Source organism: Rutidosis leptorrhynchoides, chromosome 6, assembly GCF_046630445.1.
Source record: "Rutidosis leptorrhynchoides isolate AG116_Rl617_1_P2 chromosome 6, CSIRO_AGI_Rlap_v1, whole genome shotgun sequence".
Taxonomy (NCBI): domain Eukaryota; kingdom Viridiplantae; phylum Streptophyta; class Magnoliopsida; order Asterales; family Asteraceae; genus Rutidosis; species Rutidosis leptorrhynchoides.
This window is the reverse complement of record NC_092338.1, coordinates 430619746-430640601: the sequence shown is the minus strand read 5'-3', so window position 1 is coordinate 430640601 and position 20856 is coordinate 430619746.

The following is a 20856-nucleotide window of genomic DNA, read 5'->3' as shown; positions in this document are numbered from 1 at the left end:
GACCCGAAAATTTTTGACTTATTTAAACCAATTCTCTATACGATTTATTATTTTAACACGCTAAACAAAGTCTGTTAGATTGAGTCTCAAAATTTTAGAACTGTTTCATATATACAATTACCTTTGATTACTCTCGACGATTCATGAACAATTATATGTACGTATATATATATGTACAAGTAAAAACGACTTTCCTACAGTAAAACCCTAGTTGCTACAGTAAAAATGACTTTGCTACAGTAAAACACTATTTGCTACAGTAAAACCGTATTTTGCTACAGTGCTACAGTAAAAACGACTTTGCTACAGTGATTTGCTACAGTAAACACTATTTGCTACAGTAAAACACTATTTGCTACAGTAACACTATTTGCTACAGTAAAACACTATTTGCTACAGTAAATACTATTTGATGTCGACAAACTAGCAAACAAAAGGGGTTCAGGCGGCCATGCGATCGCATGGCAAAAACACTGAAAATCCATGCGATCGCATGGGGACCAAAATCAGGAAACATGCCTATAAAAGGCCAGCTTACTCGACGAAATATAATCACTTTTTATTTCTTCTATAAATTTATATTTATATTTATAATTATAATTATAATTTTAATTTAAGTTTAATAATAATAAGGTATATTTGAGGGTGTTTTAATTCGGGTTTCAAACCGCTTTAAGCTAAGGAAATATTGGGTATTGTTCGGGGTATTGTTCTTGAATCCAAGGCCAACCATACAGTCGTCTACCATCATTACGTCTACGCAATTTGCCTACAATATTGAGTCTCAATATTGAACTGTGAGTTATAGTCTCCCTTTTTAAATACTTTAAATATTTTTGGGCTGAGAATACATGCAATTTATTTTAAACGCAATAAGACACAAGTACATACAAAATTCTACACTGAGTTAAACCGAAAATCCCTTAGCTTTGGTAACTAGCAGCTGCCAGTACATAGGATATGGACTGGTGGGCGCGAATAATTGTATATGGATCCATAGGGCTTGACATCCCCGTCCGAGCTAGAGCGCTAGCCTTTTAACGGACGTATGTTATTTGAGTTTAAGACACGTTGGTTTGCGTGTATTAAAACGAATGGGGTAATTATCACTATAGCGTTAAGTTTAGTTACCAGGGTGCTCTGTTACGTAGAATCTATTGATAAACTTTTGATGAAATCTTGTGGTCTATCTTTATACATGTTTATGACTCGAGCAATTAAACCTATAACTCACCAACATTCGTGTTGACTTTTTAGCATGTTTTATTCTCAGGTCCTTAGAATGCTTCCGCTGTGATGTGCTTGTTGCCTGCATGGAGTCTCTCATGCTTTGTACAAAGTTTATTGCATTCAAAATAAAACTGCGTTGTGTAATAAATAATTGGACTGTGATGTCAACCTGTAAATTAAAGACTTATGTATTTCGGGGTTTTGTTTATACCTAAGCACTTGCCCACATGTTTATAACTTTCTATGTTTAGAAAGTCACTTATTTTAATGAATGCAATATTTTATCAAAACGTATCATATAGAGGTCAAAACCTCACTGTGGAATCAATGATTAACGTGCCGCGTCAATAGCGATTTTGACGGGTCGTTACACTTAACTAAAAGTCACAGCAGCATACTCTTAAATAAACCCTACACCGTACCAAAATGTAGTAACGAGAACGAAGTACTGTGCAACCGTTAAATGCTGGTCGTCCAGCCCGGTTGGGGATGTCAGCCCGATAGATCTATCAACAGGATTCGCGTTTACGCTACTCACGTAAATATTAGCTACCAAGTATAAAGAGATATGCCATGGTACAACTCAACGTAGAATTTATTTTTGATCACTTGTGTCCATAACGTAAATCATTTATAAAAACAGCGCATGTATTCTCAGCCCAAAATATTTAAAGTTTAAAAGGGGACTATATACTCACCTAATGTATTTTGTAGTAAAAATACATATAACATCATTGATCAAGTATAAGGTTGGTCTCGGATTCACGAACCTATATTATTTGTACATATATTAAAACGTATAATCGAAATCGAACAAATTTGTTTATTATATCTTAATTTATATATTATATATTTAATTTGTGTATATATATATTCAAAATGATTAATATTTATATAATTAATATATCCATATTTATATACATACTCGTTTAATGTTATAGTATATGTGAAAAGTATATTTCGTGTACACAATATTTATTTGCTTAAAAAAAATATAGTTTTTGATATTAAAAAAAATAATATAATCATATTACTTAATAATAATACTTATATTGTTAATAATAACAAAAATAACAATAGTATTTATATTTGTAATTAAGGTTATGTTAATAATAATATTAAATTCATAAAATGATACAAGTACTAATATTGATGAAAATATTTTGTATTATTTTTGTAATAACAATATCATTCTTATTCATAGTAATAATAATAATAATCCTTATATTCATTTATGATATTACTTAATAATGACCTTACTAATAATAATAATAATAATAATAATAATAATAATAATAATAATAATAATAATAATAATAATAATAATAATAATAATAATAATAATAATAATGATAATAATAATAGTAAATTACTACCTTCAAAAATGCCACAAAAAGAATGCTATAGCCTAGAATCGAACTTGTGACCTCTCGTAAACCCCACACCCTTCTTAACCATTCCTCTGTCCCGTTTCATTTGTCTTAAACACAAACCCAAATTTATGTTAACCGATTTTTCTGTTTCTCCCCCTTTTATCATCTTCTTCACAAAACTTAGTGACTAGAATTCGTAAGCTATCCATAGAAACGAATTAAATGTTGCCTTTAGAGTCCTAAACTATAACAGAAATCGACTTCCAGTGTTTGAAATCAGAAAAAAAAATATGAACTGCACTGCTACTGCCGTCGCGTTTTTTTTTATCAACAAGAAAATTGTGATTTCAATTTTGAAAGCTTGTTAGACAAAATTTACAACACGAACTAGTCTCCAAATGGTTCGTTTAATCTTTCTATACTCTCAATTGCTACTGAAACACCCTATAAAATTCGAATTAATTGATGAACGAACAAGTTTTTTTTTTTTTTTTTTACAATCTGTGTTTGACTTTATAATTCCTGAGTGCTATAGCGAATTGGGATTGGAGACTTCGCAGGAAGATTGAATAAAGAGTTCCTAACAAAATGGCGTTAACACATTTTAAGATTTATTTCAAAATCATTCTGATCGAAAAAAAATGAAAAGAAACAGAGACTATCGCCTATTTTCTATATAATCCGGTTTTTTTTCCATTTACGAAATACAGAAGTGGATATATATATAACGAGCAAATACATGGTTTAACAGTTATTTGGATCCTTAATTGATTTAATGAAACCGACGTTTTAGCAAGATATTAGACAGGAAGAATCGATTAGGGGTGAAGACAGGAGAAAAAATACAAAGGATACAGTTTTGATATCGATGGGTAACACAGATCCGTTCTTATCTGATTAATCTATTTTTTTTATTTACTTAATTAATATTAATAATTAACAAATATATTAATAATAATAATATTGATAATATTATTAATAATGTCAAAACACTAAATAATAATAATAATAATAGTAATATCAAAATGATAATAATTGAATTAATGATAAAAGTAATAAGTAGTAATAATTTTAAATAAAGATGATAAATTCTTAGTAATTATAATAATTATTATAATAATAACTAAAATTATAATTTTACTACTAATTATAATAATGATGATATTAATTTTGATAACAACAATATTTGTAATAAATGAATTAATTTTTATATTTATTCATAATACTGATATAATATTAATATTAATATTTATTTTAATAATAATAATATTGAAAGTAATAATAACTATATTTCAACTTGTAATTTAATATTACATTTTATTGTTTATCTAACATTAAGTGACTATATATAATATATATTATATAAATACTCATTGAGTATTAAATTTTATACATCTAATACCTTAACGTTTTCAATTAATAAGTATATAACGTATATACACATAAATGTTCGTGAATCGTCAGGTATGGTCAAAAAGGAAACTGATTATCCGAATATAGATTTTCAAATTTTCTAGACTCAACATTACAAATTTTGCTTATCGTGTCGGAAACATATAAAGATTAAGGTTTAAATTTGGTCGGAAATTTCCGGGTCGTTACAGTACCCACCCGTTAAAGAAATTTCGTCCCCGAAATTTGGTAGAGGTTGTCATAAATAACAATAGGAATGTTTTCATGACGAATATGAGATAATAATAGAGTTTTACCATTATCGGAAGATATGGATAAAACGATTCGATCATGTGAAGCGCACGAATGAAGCTATCACAAAAGAATGAAATGAGTAAGTATAGAATTGTATTAACCGATGATGTGATTAGATTTGATTTCCAGAATTTAAGGGATTTAAAGAAAATCTTATGTAATAAGATTTGATTTTTCGGCGATTTAAGGAACAGGATCTCCTTTGTTTTAATGCGGTAATCTGTTTCGATTTCTTTGTCGGATATTTCACTATAAAACCACCTCCTTTCCTTCCTTACTTCCCACATCTTCTGTTCTCAATTCATACCTTAGAGTATTCTTTAAAATGCTCCATCCCATTCTGATTCTTGATATACTCTTAATTTTCACATCTATCATTCTTCTTTTTCATTTACCACCAGAAGAGTCTATTTACTTCTACTATTCTCTTGCGTTGATAGTGTTTCTAGTTCTCTCGTGTCTCTATATTGCTATCGGCATTGATATACATGGTTTGTAAATCCTGGGTGGTTGTTGGTTTTTATTTCCTTCATTATTTTTTTTTTCAGAGCTTCATGTTTTCGTTTTCTCTTCCCGACTTCGAGTCAAGCGAGTAATGATCCGGAATTCGTATATATGTAATTTGGAATGTGCATAGTTAATGCTATTAGAAAGAAATGGTAATGACCAAATTTTGATTTGTCACATTACCAGAATACCTTGGAAAGATAGAACTATCAAGACGATATGTTCCTAATACGTTTGGGAATTGGACAGAATGTAAGAGTCGTGTAACATGGCACATGATGTCGGTACTGTGAATCATCACATTCCATTAGAAACTTAACATGACTTAGTGTAATATAATGAAGTTGATCAAGTTTCATTATATTATACTAATTCATGCATCAGTTCCCAACACTGCTTCAGAACATTCCTATTTTAAACTCGAAGGTTTCAGAATTTAGAAACTAACACAGTTTCTTTTATGTTGTAATGCAGATGTTACGGAATGATAAATGATTTCGGATAAGGATAGTTGTGAAAATATCTCCAGAAATATGGAGAATACGTATAACGGAGAATAGGAAGATATCTTATAATATCTAAGATAGGTTAATGATGAAGAATATCATCTGGAAAGTTTTAGGATAAAGAGTAGGGTTTTTACTAACGGTTTCAACAGACACTGAATCATTTGGATTCTTTGAAGGTAGATTCAGTCCTTGTGATTTATCCGCAGCCTCTTTCATACTTTGCTCAATCCGTTTTCCAGTTCCAACCCTTCTCTTTTTCTGAGCTTTACCAACACACTGTACTTTATTGTCACATTTGACTGTTAAAGTCGTTTACAGTTTTTGCTACTTCATCAGCATTTCAAGAATTATCTGTAGTTCAAGATGTTTTTCAGAACTTCACATTTGGAGTATGAAATTCTTAGGGATAGATGTTGTAGGTATAACTTGAGAAGTTCTGCGAGATTTTCAAAATACTATTTGCGGATTCCGTCAAAGAGATGACGAGCTGGTGGTACATGAAGTCGTGGAATATGAAAGGTTCTCCAGTAACGATGGCGAAAGGACAAGGTATAAATATCAAGGTTATAATAGGAGTAGTCTCACTGAGAAGTCGAAGTGGAGCTGTGACAAAATTAGCTTCCTGAAAAGAAATTGTAGGATTGTTTTTGCTTATAAATGGCAAGGATTCAACACGATATGTGTTAAACTATGAATTTGGATTCGAAGGTTTTTCAGGTGCATAAATCTTTTCTTCCGTAGATGAAGTGTGGTTGGTTCATCTTTCCGATCGAGGTGTTTTCAAGAATCATGAAAAGTTGTGAATGCGAATCGTAATCGTCAAGGTACAAATGAGGTTTATGATAGAATCAAGTGGAAAACTTGAAGATTAGTTTAGTTTCATATGTTATAATCAGTATTTTAATTCATTTTACTTGTCCATAGTTAGCAGTCTATTAGTCCGATTGTCCAATGGTCCAATAGTTCAACAATTCAATATATTCATATATAATTTAATATACATAATTAATACGTATCATGACCCGTGTACCGGTCTCTGTGTCGATCACAACTCAAAGTATATATATATTTTGGAATCAACTCCGACCCTGTATAGCCAACTCCCACCTTCACATATAGAGTGTCTATGGTTGTTCCAAAATATATATATAGATGGGTCAATATGATAAGTCGAAACCTTGTATACGTGTCCCGTTATTTAAAATGCGTAAAATAAATAAATATATATCATGACCCATTATACAACGTGTTGTCTCAGAATTAATCCGACGTATTGTTGTACATGTGTCCCGACAGTATGTACAGTGCAGAAATTAAAATTGCGAGAAGGTAAATTGCGATAAATTAAATGTTAATCAGTTAGCTGGGAACAGTTAGCCGGAACAGTTAGCGTGAAATCCTATCACAATTTCAATTAATTAATTCGTTTGTTTCTAACACTTTTTTATTTTTGTCCAATGTTTTCTTCGTTATGCCACTTGTTGGATTCTGATAGGTCAAAATCCAAATATGAAATTTGAATAGAAATGGTTATTCTGTGGTGAACGGATACGTATATCGGTAGTTGTAAGTAGGATAGTAAATGATCGTTGAATCAGATTCGAAGAATGTACAGTGTAACTTGTTAATGTGAATTCTAAATATTCCCCGGGTACTACCCACCAATTAAAATATTTTCATCATTAACAGTTTGTACAAAAGAATTTTTAATTACAATCTTTATGAAAATATACTTGCATATATATTTTCATCGAATGTAATTATGGATTTAATGAGTCAAAAACTCATTTGATTTATCGTTAATACTAGATTACATAATCTCTAAAACTTTAGAAATTACATAATTGTCATGTCAAACGAAGCTAAATGAGATAGAACGATACGTAAAGCGAAGATAATCGATGTAGAACGATATGTAGAACGAAAATTATACTTGAAGTATAGATGGTGATATTGAGGCGTGTGATGTTGATATCCGAAGTACAAATTGTGATGTTGAGGTTTACGACGCGGTTGTGGTTGGGGGTAATAAGGGTACTGTCGGTATTGATGATGGTGGTACGGATTATGCTGCCGGTGCTGCTGCTGGTGTTTGCAACCTTCGTACCATATTCTCTAAAGCCACTACCCGAGCGCGAAGCTCGTTGACTTCTTCTATTATACCAGGGTGATTGGCGGTTGGAGTGAGCGAATGAACAAGATCTGAGATATGGGATAGTATATAATCGTGACGAGATACTCTAGAAATGAGAGAGAAAATGGTTTCTCGAACAGGTTCGCCGGTAAGTGCTTCAGGTTCATCGCCAAGAGGGCAATTTGGTGGATGAAATGGATCTTCGATGTGAAATGATTTTCGGATATCAGATGATATTCTAACTAGATAGAATATCTATAATTCTAAAGATTTCGTAGACTACAGAGGAACCTACGGTATATGTCAGGCAAGGCTACGGATGCGCTAAAATATGAATTTTGTCTATACACTATCGATGCACTAAATGCAGTAAGACGTGTCTAGACTTAAGAATGATAAGCAGGCAATTTGATAAGCAGATGTTTTCCGACTAAAATGATAAGCAAAACTTTTTGACAGGCAGACACGGTCGAAGTCCAGACTCACTAATGTATCCTAACAACTACTAGTCAGACACACTAATGCAAAGCCTGGTTCACTAAGACCACCGCTCTGATACCATTCTGTCAAACCCCGTCCAAGTCCCCCTGGACGAAATCATCAATATCTGGTTCCATTGCGATGATCGACTCCAAGTAATGTCTTTAGTATGAGTTAATGCACAGCGGAAGGCCTAATTCGTACCTGAGAATAACATGCTTAAAAACGTCAACATAAAGTTGGTGAGATATATAGGTTTGATGCTAGCAGCGTTATAACTATAGACCACAAGATTTCATATAGTTAAACATAATACACTCCTCGTGTATGGAAAAGACGTTGAGCACTTGGTAACCATACTTAACTAAAAGTCACAGCAGCATACTCTTAAATAAACCCTACACCGTACCAAAGTGTAGTAACGAGAACGAAGTACTGTGCAACCGTTAAATGCTGGTCGTCCAGCCCAGTTGGGGATGTCAGCCCGATAGATCTATCAACAGGATTCGCGTTTACGCTCCTCATGTAAATATTAGCTACCAAGTATAAAGAGATATGCCATGGTATAACTCAACGTAGAATTTATTTTTGATCACTTGTGTCCATAACGTAAATCATTTATAAAAACAGCGCATGTATTCTCAGCCCAAAATATTTAAAGTTTAAAAGGGGACTATATACTCACCTAATGTATTTTGTAGTAAAAATACATATAACATCATTGATCAAGTATAAGGTTGGCCTCGAATTCACGAACCTATTATATTAATAATTAACAAATATATTAATAATAATAATATTGATAATATTATTAATAATGTCAAAACACTAAATAATAATAATAATAATAGTAATATCAAAATGATAATAATTGAATTAATGATAAAAGTAATAAGTAGTAATAATTTTAAATAAAGATGATAAATTCTTAGTAATTATAATAATTATTATAATAATAACTAAAATTATAATTTTACTACTAATTATAATAATAATGATATTAATTTTGATAACAACAATATTTGTAATAAATGAATTAATTTTTATATTTATTCATAATACTGATATAATATTAATATTAATATTTATTTTAATAATAATAATATTGAAAGTAATAATAACTATATTTCAACTTGTAATTTAATATTACATTTTATTGTTTATCTAACATTAAGTGACTATATATAATATATATTATATAAATACTCATTGAGTATTAAATTTTATACATCTAATACCTTAACGTTTTCAATTAATAAGTATATAACGTATATACACATAAATGTTCGTGAATCGTCAGGTATGGTCAAAAAGGTAACTGATTATCCGAATATAGATTTTCAAATTTTCTAGACTCAACATTACAAATTTTGCTTATCGTGTCGGAAACATATAAAGATTAAGGTTTAAATTTGGTCGGAAATTTCCGGGTCGTTACAGATATCAATGGTCAAAATATGCTGCTGAGATTGTAGGGTTTTCAGTGTTGTTTCAGTAATTTAATTACTGTATCTTCGTTATCATCTATATTTTTATGATTTTCGGATATGTCATTGATTACATATAGATGATCGTTGTGTAAAAGTTTCATCTTGATTAGACGTGTCTACGAAAAGATATAAATTTTTAAATACACGGCAGTCTGCTTGTGTTTCAATCTGTGCAGTCAGTTTAAAACGATTGTTTTAGATTCATTGGCCGTCGGATCATCATGATTTTTGGATATGAGGTTAACGACATATAGATCTATCTCGTGTAAAATTTTTAGCTTGATCTGATGATTATATTAAAAGATATGTATTTTTAGTTCTGCTGTAATTCTGAGTCTGGAAACTCAGACTCAAGACTCTGATTGAGATATGAGTCTGAATTAGGACTTAACAGTTTGACTCAAATGCAGACTCAAGATCAGACACAAGCACAGATTATAAAGATCAGATTCAGACTTCAGTTTCGCGTGAACTTATACTTAGTAGAAGTCAGACTTACACGAGGTCAGACTCAAAATACTTCAGACTCTAGGACTCCAGACTCAAATCAGGTCAGACCCATTTGAGTTCATCTCTTTTGAACTCAGATTTTGAAGTGGTTATTCCCCAATAAGAAGACCGGATGTTAGCTCAACATAATCAACATTTATGAAGATGAAGATTCAACAAATATGTTCAACATTTATACGCAAGTGGTTAAGCGGTGGTGAACGCGGTTTTTCATGCATATTTTCAAATGCAGTTTTGTCATGATTATGTTCATGTTAGTTGATGATTTGTCTTCAGAAGTGCTGATGAGATGTTGAGGCTATGTGTACTTCAATTATAATAAAGAGGAGGAGAATCAAGATTAAAGAAAGATCAATTTATTAAGAGATCTGAAGATCATACAAGATGATTAAAAGCTTTGAAGACAAAGATTAGATTTATTTTTAGTCTATATTTACATCTTGTAACCGATTGTTTTATCCTAATCAATTAGGGGGAGATTGTTAGGAAAAGATTTCCTATTTTTAGGAAAAGATTTTCCATATATTAGAATTGATTGGATAAAATCGGTATGGGTATAAATCCCTTAATTAGTGGGATTTTCATTTATCTTAGGGGATTTAGTTTCCTAATTCTTATCCCCAAGACTCTATAAATAAAGAGGTCTTGGGGTGAGGTTAGTTGTCTTTGCCTGCAGCAAGAACCGATCTCATAACTTTGAGATCGTGTATCCTCTGTTTTTCATTGCTTATGTTCTTCATTTATTCAATAAAATGTTGAACTTTGAGAAACTTCTTTTGTTCTTCGTTTCCGCACTAAGCTAATGTTTAATTCTTTTGCTTGATCGACGTTATGGGGTCTATCAGGTACAACCCCGTTGTTGCCTAGGTGGCAGGCCGGAAACGCCACCCGACAGCCGTATCCCGGCGTTGGGCCACGGCGTTTTTTCGGCGTTTGGGTGAATCCAACGTACAATCCAACGGCCGTTGATGCCACGTGTCTGGTTCCTGTTGGTCCAAAAAATTGATCCGTTGAAAAGAGCCGTTTGATAAAAAAAATTAATATTTTTTACTTATTATTTATATCCCCATTTTACTCACCAAAAACACACAATATTCAACTCTTTACCTCAAACACTCTCAATTTCATCTTTTTTCAAAAAAAAAAAAAAAAAAAAAAATGTCTAACACTCCAAATAATCCACCCAATGAAAATGTTGATGATTACTTTACACCACTATCAAATACCCGTCTGATATCAAATCTTTTGGTGTTCGGAAGTGCTAATAGTCCCGGGTTAAACCAACATCTTCCAACACCAAGTCCACAACAAAGCTGTGGTACAATCTTATTTTGATACATACACGAAGACTTTTGTTAACAAAAATGCCTTTTTTGTCTTGATGCAACATTCGAAGTGGATGGTGTCAAATGATCCAACTGCTAGAGCTCAGCATCAAGATGAATATCATGTGGATACTACGGGTACTGGTGAAAGTCAAAGAGACCCGATAAGCCTCAGTCAAGACTTTGATGAGGCCAAGTTGTTTGGGGACATTCCGATTCAGCGTCTAATGGGACGTGATAGAGCAAAGAAAGCCCAAAAACAGTCGGCTTCGTCGGACGCAGGAGTGTCATCTCGTGGTAAAATTTCGAGTACTTTTTAATTGTGTACTTTTTTTTTATTTAATGTTATTAATTTTATGTACTTTTTTATTTAATTATGTACTTTTTTTATTTAATGTTATTAATTTTATGTCTTTTTAATTTTATAACCAATATTTATTTTTTATTTTTAATAATAAAAATAAAATAAAACAATTAAATAAAACAGAAAAATACAATATTAAATGTCACATCAGCATTCCACTAACACAACACCAACTCACAACACCACCGCTACTCCACTCAACAACACAACACGTCCTAGTCACCCAAAAGTGCAAAAAGTGCACAACACGAACCACCATTACAAATGGTCTAATGAAAACCAAAAAACCAATATAGAAAAAATAACTCTTTAATATAGGAAACCTTTAAGAATTTACCAAATCTTTGAGGTTCTAAACTAGAATAACTACTTGTTAGCTATTCTCCTTTACATTTTCATACATACGTATGGAACTAAGCTCGTGACTACATATGAAACTAAGGGTGTGTTTGTTTGCCTCTTAATTGAATGGTTCAGCACTGAATGCTGAACCATTCAATGCATTTGTTTCTGACCTCTGAATGACTTATGGTTCTGAATGGTTTAGAATGCAGCTCTGAACCATTCAGAGATGAAACACTCTCTTAACAATTAAGAGCCTAAATTAATTATAATATTCTCTTTAAATCATATCCTGATCACCTAACTAACAAGTATATTGAAAATTTTATTCATGTCACACGTTAATAAGTTAGTTTTAGTCAGTTAATATCGTTCATTCTAAATGATTATCAAACAGCTTATTTTCATTCAGAGCAAACCTTATTCAGAGGCTCTGAACCATTCAGATTCCGAATCATTCAGCACTAAATCATTCAGTTTTATCAAACGCACCCTAAGCTTGTGACTACAAACAATTGAGTTGAGTGTAAAATAATTCATCTCACATTACCCTAAGCTTGTGACTACAAACAATTGAGTTGAGTGTAAAATAATTCATCTCACATTACTCTTCGGTCTTCACCTCTATTTCCACCACATTTTCTTCAAAATTTCACTCAACATTTTACCGATACCAACATTACTACACGTAACATCCTGAAACCCGATGTATTATATATTATTTTACATTTTAGTGTTAGGAAGTGAGGTAAAATAAAGGAGAAATTGTTAGGGGTTAAAATAAATATTTTGTTTTATTCTCGATTTTTACGAAAACGGACCACGTGTGCAAAGTTGAAAAGTTAAAGTTAGGACAAGTTGGAGGACTCCCAGTGGAGTCGTTAAGCCATCATCAATCTTTCATGCCAATATTAACACTATTGGAAGCACCTATTCGATGTTGTGTTAATCTTTTCTCGCCAACATTTTCTTAAATTTATATCATAAATCATCACGAGATGTATTGTTTTAATTGATTGTACATTTGGCTTTAAAAATTGTAGTGTGGGTTAATTAATTAATTTATGGGTGTTAAAGAGATGTGATGATTTGGAGTGAAATATGACGAGTTAGTGAATAGACCACTCCCAGCGGCAAGTGCTAGGAGTGTCTTCCACACTTTCATCCGAGGGCGCCAATAGCATTGGTGCCGCCCTCGTCCGCCCTCACATATCCCGCCTTCCCTCTTTTCTTCCACAAGCACAAAGCTGGACGGATTTTTATACGTTTCTTTTTTTTATATTTTTCTGTTTTTTGACCGTTGCCAACACCAACGGTTATTCTTTTTTTTTTTTTTTGTTTTTTTTCTCATTTACTCTATATATATATACATAATCAAAACACTACAAACACAAAATACTTCAAAATCGAAACACACAATTCACACATATCTTTAAAAATGTTGACAATTCCCCCGATGATCGTCGCATTCGATGTTTATTACGTCAGTGAATTCGACTACGAATTCAAATTGTACGATTACCAACGTGGTTCAAAAATTTCGTTTGAAGACATTGACAATCGAGACGTTTGTTTAGATGAGTTGCTTGAATTTTTGAAGCTTAATGTACCGTTTGAACATACAGTCGTGTTATATTATGACAACGACTGTATTCCGGAATTGTCCGTTCTCTACCTTCGTACCGAGGAACAATGGAACGGTATAAAAGAAACTCTCGTCTTCCGTTCAAATAGAATTTCTCTGTATTTGAAATTTGATGATGATGATGATGATGATGATGATGATGATGATGATGATGATGTATCATTTGTTTAATAACCCAAACTAATCCATCCGGACGACGTCCATATTGATTACAAACGAATTACAATAGTTGATAACATCGCGAGGTACTTGACCTCTATATGATACATTTTACAAACGTTGCATTTATTCTTAGAAAGCAATCTATCATTACATCAAGAGTTGACATGTTTGCCTAACATTTCATAATATCCAAATGACCTAATCTGCCATTTACTTAATAATGATCTCTAATGAACTTCAATGACTCGAATGCAACGTCTTTCGAAATATAACATGAATGACTTCAAGTAATATCCTTAGTATGAGCTAATGCACAGCGGAAGGTTTCTTTAATTCCTGAGAATAACATGCTTTAAAGCGTCAACATAAAGTTGGTGAGATATAGGTTTGATGCTAGCAGCGTAATAACTATGGACCACAAGATTTCATATATAAACATTGTTGATAAAAATATTCTAAGTGATTGAGCACTTGGTAACCATACTTAACTATTAATCATCGTCGCATATTCCCTCATACATATATAATTTCACTACACCGTTTCCAAACAAATGTAGTCAGCAAAACGAAGTACTGTGCAACTGTTAAAAACTGGTTGTCCAGCCCGGTTGGGGTTGTCAGGCCCGATAGATCTATCAACATGATTCGCATTTACAATACCACATGTAAATAGTAGTTACCAAGTTACAGGGAAGTATGCCAATAACACAACCCATCCTAGAATATATATTTTTGATCACTTGGGTCCATAAAACATTTATAAAAACAACGCATGTATTCTCAGCCCAAAAATATTTAGAGTTAAAAGGGAACTATATACTCACCTAATGTATTTTGTAGTAAAAATACATATAACATCATTTAACATGTGCAAGGTTGGCCTCGGATTCACGAACCTATTTCAAGTATATATATATATATATATATATATATATATATATATATATATATATATATATATATATATATATATATATAAAACACATACTTAAACATACTTAAACATATAAAAGCAATCAAACAAATCTATATATTATTAATGATAATTATTATTGTATTAATGAATTATATGTTTTATTAATTAATTATCTATATCTATTTTATACATTTTATTAAATTTAAAAATATCAATATAGTTATGTTATATGTATTAAATGTATTTTTATAAATCTCGTTTCTTGTTAAAATAATACTAAAATGATGATATTAATAATAATATTACTTATTTTAATAAAAATGATAATTTTAATAATACTAATATTAATAAGAATAATAAAAATAATGAAAATGATAATAATAATAATAATATAAATATAATATTTCATTATATTAATATTAATGTAATTATTTGTGTATAATAATATGTAATATAAGAGTAATATATTTTTATATAAATAATATTTATTTGATATATTAATAATAATATTGTTAATCATAAAATTATGATGATAATAATAATAAGGAATTAACTACCTTTAAATCGAGTTTTAAAAAAAAAACTGCCTTTGCTTAGACTCGAACTCAAGACCCCTCGATAACCCGAAAACACCCGTTACCATTCCTCTGCTTCAACACTTCAGTTATAATCCGGTTTTTAATTCTTTTATACCATTTTTAAATCTCTTCTTCTTCAGGAATATCAAACGAACATGGATCAAACCAACGAATTACATACTGAGTTTAGGATCAGCAGGTAATACAGAAACGATTGGTGGTTGTTTAAATGGGTTAAAAAAAATGAAAAAATGAAAAAAAACAGAAACTGAAACGGGTACTGAAGAACACGATGAACCTCAAAACTCAATTCATGTTCTAAAAATCTACACAGTTTTAGCTAAAGATTTCAACATGAAGTAAGTTATAAACGACTCCTAGAATCTATCCGACTCATCAATTAAACTTAAAACATAACGGAGGTGTCGAATTTTACCAAGAACACTCCGAATGACTTTTTGAAATAAAAGTTTGACTTGTAAATTCGTGATTAATAGAAAGATTTGGGAAGTAAGGTTTTACAGAAAGATTGACTATGTGAATACTAACCTAATTGCATTTATAGAATTTGAAAAATAATAAGAAATCATATTTTTGGCAATTCAAGTTCGTGAATATCAGAACGGTTTCTTTTTTTTTTTTTATATTCTTGATTAATTCATTGGCTTGATTTAATTGTAACTGGAAATTTAGAAGTTTAATGATCCGTTATCTGATATCGTGAGTCCATTGATGATTTTTATATATATAGAAAACAATTTAGACACACCCTCACGGGTATACAGAGAAAGAAGAAAAACAACAAAATAAAAATAAAGTAGAGACAGGTGTGGTTACCAGTATCGCATAATATATCTGATATTTTAAACATGATTGTGACTTATTACAATATACATATTTTATCTGTATTTATACATATATACTTGCATTATTGATGTATATGTGTATATATATATATATATATATATATATATATATATATATATATATATATAACCGTATCACATGTGTATAAATTTATAACTATTTTTATATTTTTATTTATATATATATAACTAAAATTTATATACATGCATATTTATTTATATAAATCAGTGTTTATATAACTATATATCGGTTATTATATATATGGATACATAATATTATTTATTTAAATAATAATTTTAATAATAATTATGAAACTAATAATAATAGTATTATAATTAATAATGATATAAACAATAATATTTATAATACTTTTACATATAGAATTTTACATTTAATATATATATATCATCATATAATATGTGTTTAAACATTAATTATGATGAAAACATAATTGTTTTATGTTTATAAGTATATATTATATATATCAATTTACATATAATACTAATCTGGTACCAAAATCATGTATCTATATATATAGATTCTCTTTTTACTAACAACTTAATTTAATGCATTTTTAATTTCAATTTGATTAATCCATATTTTATTATTTTTAAATATCACTTACACTTATATAATATATATATATATATATATATATATATATATATATATATATATATATATATATATATATATTTAATTACCTTTTAAATTCCAAACAACATGTTCGTGAATCGTCAGACATGGTCAAAGGGTAACTGATTATCCGAATTTAGATTTCAAACTTTCTAGACTCAACATTACAGATTTTGCTTATCGTGTCGAAAATATTACATCGTATCGAGAGTTTAGTTTAAAATTAGTCGAAATTTTCCGGGTCATTACAGTACCTACCCGTTAAAAAAATTTCGTCCTCGAAATTTGATTGAGGTCATCTTGGATAACAATAGGAATGTTTTCATGACGAATATGAGGTAATAGTTTTATCATTATTGAGAGATATAGATAAAACGATTCAATTTTGTGAAACGTACGAATGAAGCTATCACAAAAGAGTGAAATGAGTAAAAATATATTCGTTTAACCGATGACGTAGTTATGATTAATTCCCGGGATTTAAGGGATTTAAAGGAAATCTTACGTAATAAGATTTGGTTCTTCGGCGATCAGGATCTTCTTTGATTTAATGCAATAATCTGTTCCGATTTCTCTGTCGGATATTTTGCTATAAATCCACCTCCTTCCCTTCCTTACTTCCATACCTCACATCTTATATCCTTTCTCCTTCAATTCATATCTCAAAGTATTCTCTAAAATACTCCATCCCGTTCTGATTCTTGTTATACTCTTAATTTTCACATCCGTCATTCTTATTTTTCATCTACCACCAGAAGAATCTATTTACTTCTACTATACTCTTGTGTTTATAGTGTTTCTAGTTCTCCCATGCCTCTATATTGCTATCTGCATTGATATACACGGTTTGTAAATTCTGGGTGGTTGTTGGGTTTTGTATCTTCCCGTCCTCGAGTCAAGCGAGCAAGGGTCCGGAATTCGTAGGTATGAAATTTGGAATGAGCATAGCTAATGCTTTCAGAAAGAAGTGGTGATGGCACGATTTTGACTTGTCAAATTACCAGAATATCCTGGAAAAGATCGAATTATCAAGAAATATTTTCTTGATACTTTTAGAATTTGAATAGAATGTAAGAGTCGTGTGTCATGGCACATGATGATGGTACTGTAAATCATCACATTCCATTAAAAACTCAACATGACTTACTGTGATATAATAAAGTTGATCAAGTTTCATTATATTATACTATTTATGCATCAGTTCCCAACACTGCTTCAGAACATTCCTATTTTAAACTCGAAGGTTTTAGAACTTAGAAACTAACACAGTTTCTTTTATGTTGTAATGCAGATGTTACGGAGAGATAAATGATCTCAGATGAGAGTAGTTGTGAAAATATCTCCAGAAATATGGAGAATATGTATAATAAAAGGCACGATGGTATCTTAGATTTTCTATCGTTGATGGATAACGAGGAAGATTTGTCTGTGAAGGTTTAGAATGAGGGGTAGGTTTCTTACTAATGGTTTCAGCAGGCACTGAATCATTTGTATTCTTTGAAAGCAGGTTCAGTTTTCACGATTTGTCTACGGTCTCCTTCATACTTTGCTTAATCCGTTTTTCAGTTCCAACCCTTCTCTTTTTCTGAGCTTTTCCAACACACCGTACTTTATCGTCAAACTTTTGACTGTTTAAGTCGTTCACAGTTTTTGCTGCTTCATTAGCATTTCAAGAATTATCTGTAGTTCAAGATGTTTTTCAGAACTTCACATTTGGAGTATGAAATTCTTAGGGATAGACGTTGTGGGTATAACTGGAGAAGTTCTGCGAGATTTTAAAAATACCGATTGTTGATTTCGCCAAAGGGATGACGAGCTGCTGGTACATCTGCTGATGATGTCATGGAATATAAAAGGTTTTTCGGTAACGACGGCGAAAGGACAGCGTGTAACGACCCGAAAATTTTCGACCAAATTTAAACCTTAATCTTTATACATTTCCGACACGATAAGCAAAATCGGTAATGTTGAGTCTAGAAAGTTTGAAATCTATATTCGGATAATTAGTTACCCTTTGACCAAGCCTGACGATTCACGAACAATTATGTTTAAATAAATATGTATCTATATATGTATATGTAGGTATATACAATACTTAGGAATATTAAAATATATTTGAAACTCTTGAATCAAATATGTAAAATAAAACACAAAATAATTATATTGTAATATATGTAAATAGATAAATATTAAATATTCAACAAATGTAATCATGATAAAATTAAAAATAATTACATAATTAATAAAATGTAATATTAATATGTTAAATATAATTACAGTTTAATTATAGATACATTCATAATTATTAATATGAATACTAAAAATTATTATTTTAATATCATTGTTACTCTTATCACTATTAATGTTAATATTAGTATTATTATTAGTATTTCGAATTTTTTTTTTTTAATTTTTCATTATTAATAACATTATCCATATTAAACTTATGAATTTTATATATATATATATATATATATATATATATATATATATATATATATATATACACTCAAATATATAAACAGAAATACATAAATACATATATATAAAATATAAATATACATATATACATAAACATATACGCATTCAAAATTATAGAAAATACAAATATATATATAAAAATATAGATGCACATATAGATTTTAGATATATATATATACGGTAAAAAAAATATAACTAATATATATATATACAAACAGGAAATTCGTAGTTATTGCATATCATTATCAATCTGTTGTATTTTGATTTCTGTATTCGAATCCGCATCATTGAAACCAAACAATAAGAAGAATCCAAAATCTATTGCTAATCCCTTTCACCTTTTATATTTTCTATTTTTTTATCTGATGTATATATCTGTCGACATCTGTGGCTATAAGACAGTCGAGTTTAGCAGTTTTTTTTTTGACAACATGATTTAACTAATTAATACCTGTATCAAATTCCAATCTCCATTAACCGGTTCCATATGAAAAATCAATCAATAAAACCAGTTCTGTGTTGCTACCCTGTTCTTAAATGAGTTTCATCAAAAGCTCCAATTTCGAATCAATTTTTAAAACTATAAATACAGAAGGGATTCAATTCATGTTTTGATTCTATCTACAAAGTTTCAGGAGCCAATTCCTTATGTTGAGCTCAAATTTTTGAGGACAAACTATTATTTTCAAATTCAAACCGTTTCATTTATGTAAAATTCGAATTGGTTGTAGTACTTTTGATTCAACTGATGGTTGATAAAGATTATAGGAGTGAATTAAACCCTATTTTGTATTATAAATCTTGGCCAAAACGAACTTGAATTTAAAATCAATGGTTGAGTTGTCTTCGCATTTTTTTTAGCCTCGGATACCTCTGTAAAGTTTTATTTTAATTGTCTGATAATCTAATTCTCACATCGGATTTCTTCGGTCTCGTTTTCAAACTTAAAACCCATTTTTATTGATTAAACTGTTACGATCCTTGGGTTCTTGATTTGGTCGCATGAGTTAAAGAAGGAGAAGCAGAATATAGAAAAACTATTTAGGGGTTAAATTGAATTAGTTTGATTATTATCTCAGAAAAATAGAAGTTGGTTCGATGGTCACTGGGTGTTGAGGGTAAACTGGAGGTCGCAAGTTCGAGCCCTCCAGTGGCTTGGTTATATTTTTAGAACTTGTTTTATAAGAGGTAGTTCTTATTTATTATTTTTACTCATTATTATTATTATTATTTTGTTATTAGTATTATCATTGTTGTTATTGTTATGATTATTATTAGTAATTATAATTGTTATTAAATACACAAAGATTAATACTATAATTATTATTATTATCAGTACTGTTATTATTAATATTGTCATTATAATCAGATACATTTTTTTAACACTAATACTAAGTATTCAAAAATATACTTATAAGTATTAACAATTTTCATATATATATATTCATAACAAATTAGGCATTTTCTTTATAAAATACTGATTAAATAAATAAATATATATATTTACAATTATATAAGTATTAATCATCCCGAATATATATACACAAATTAAATATATAATATATAGTTTAAGATATAAAATATGAAATTACGATTATAT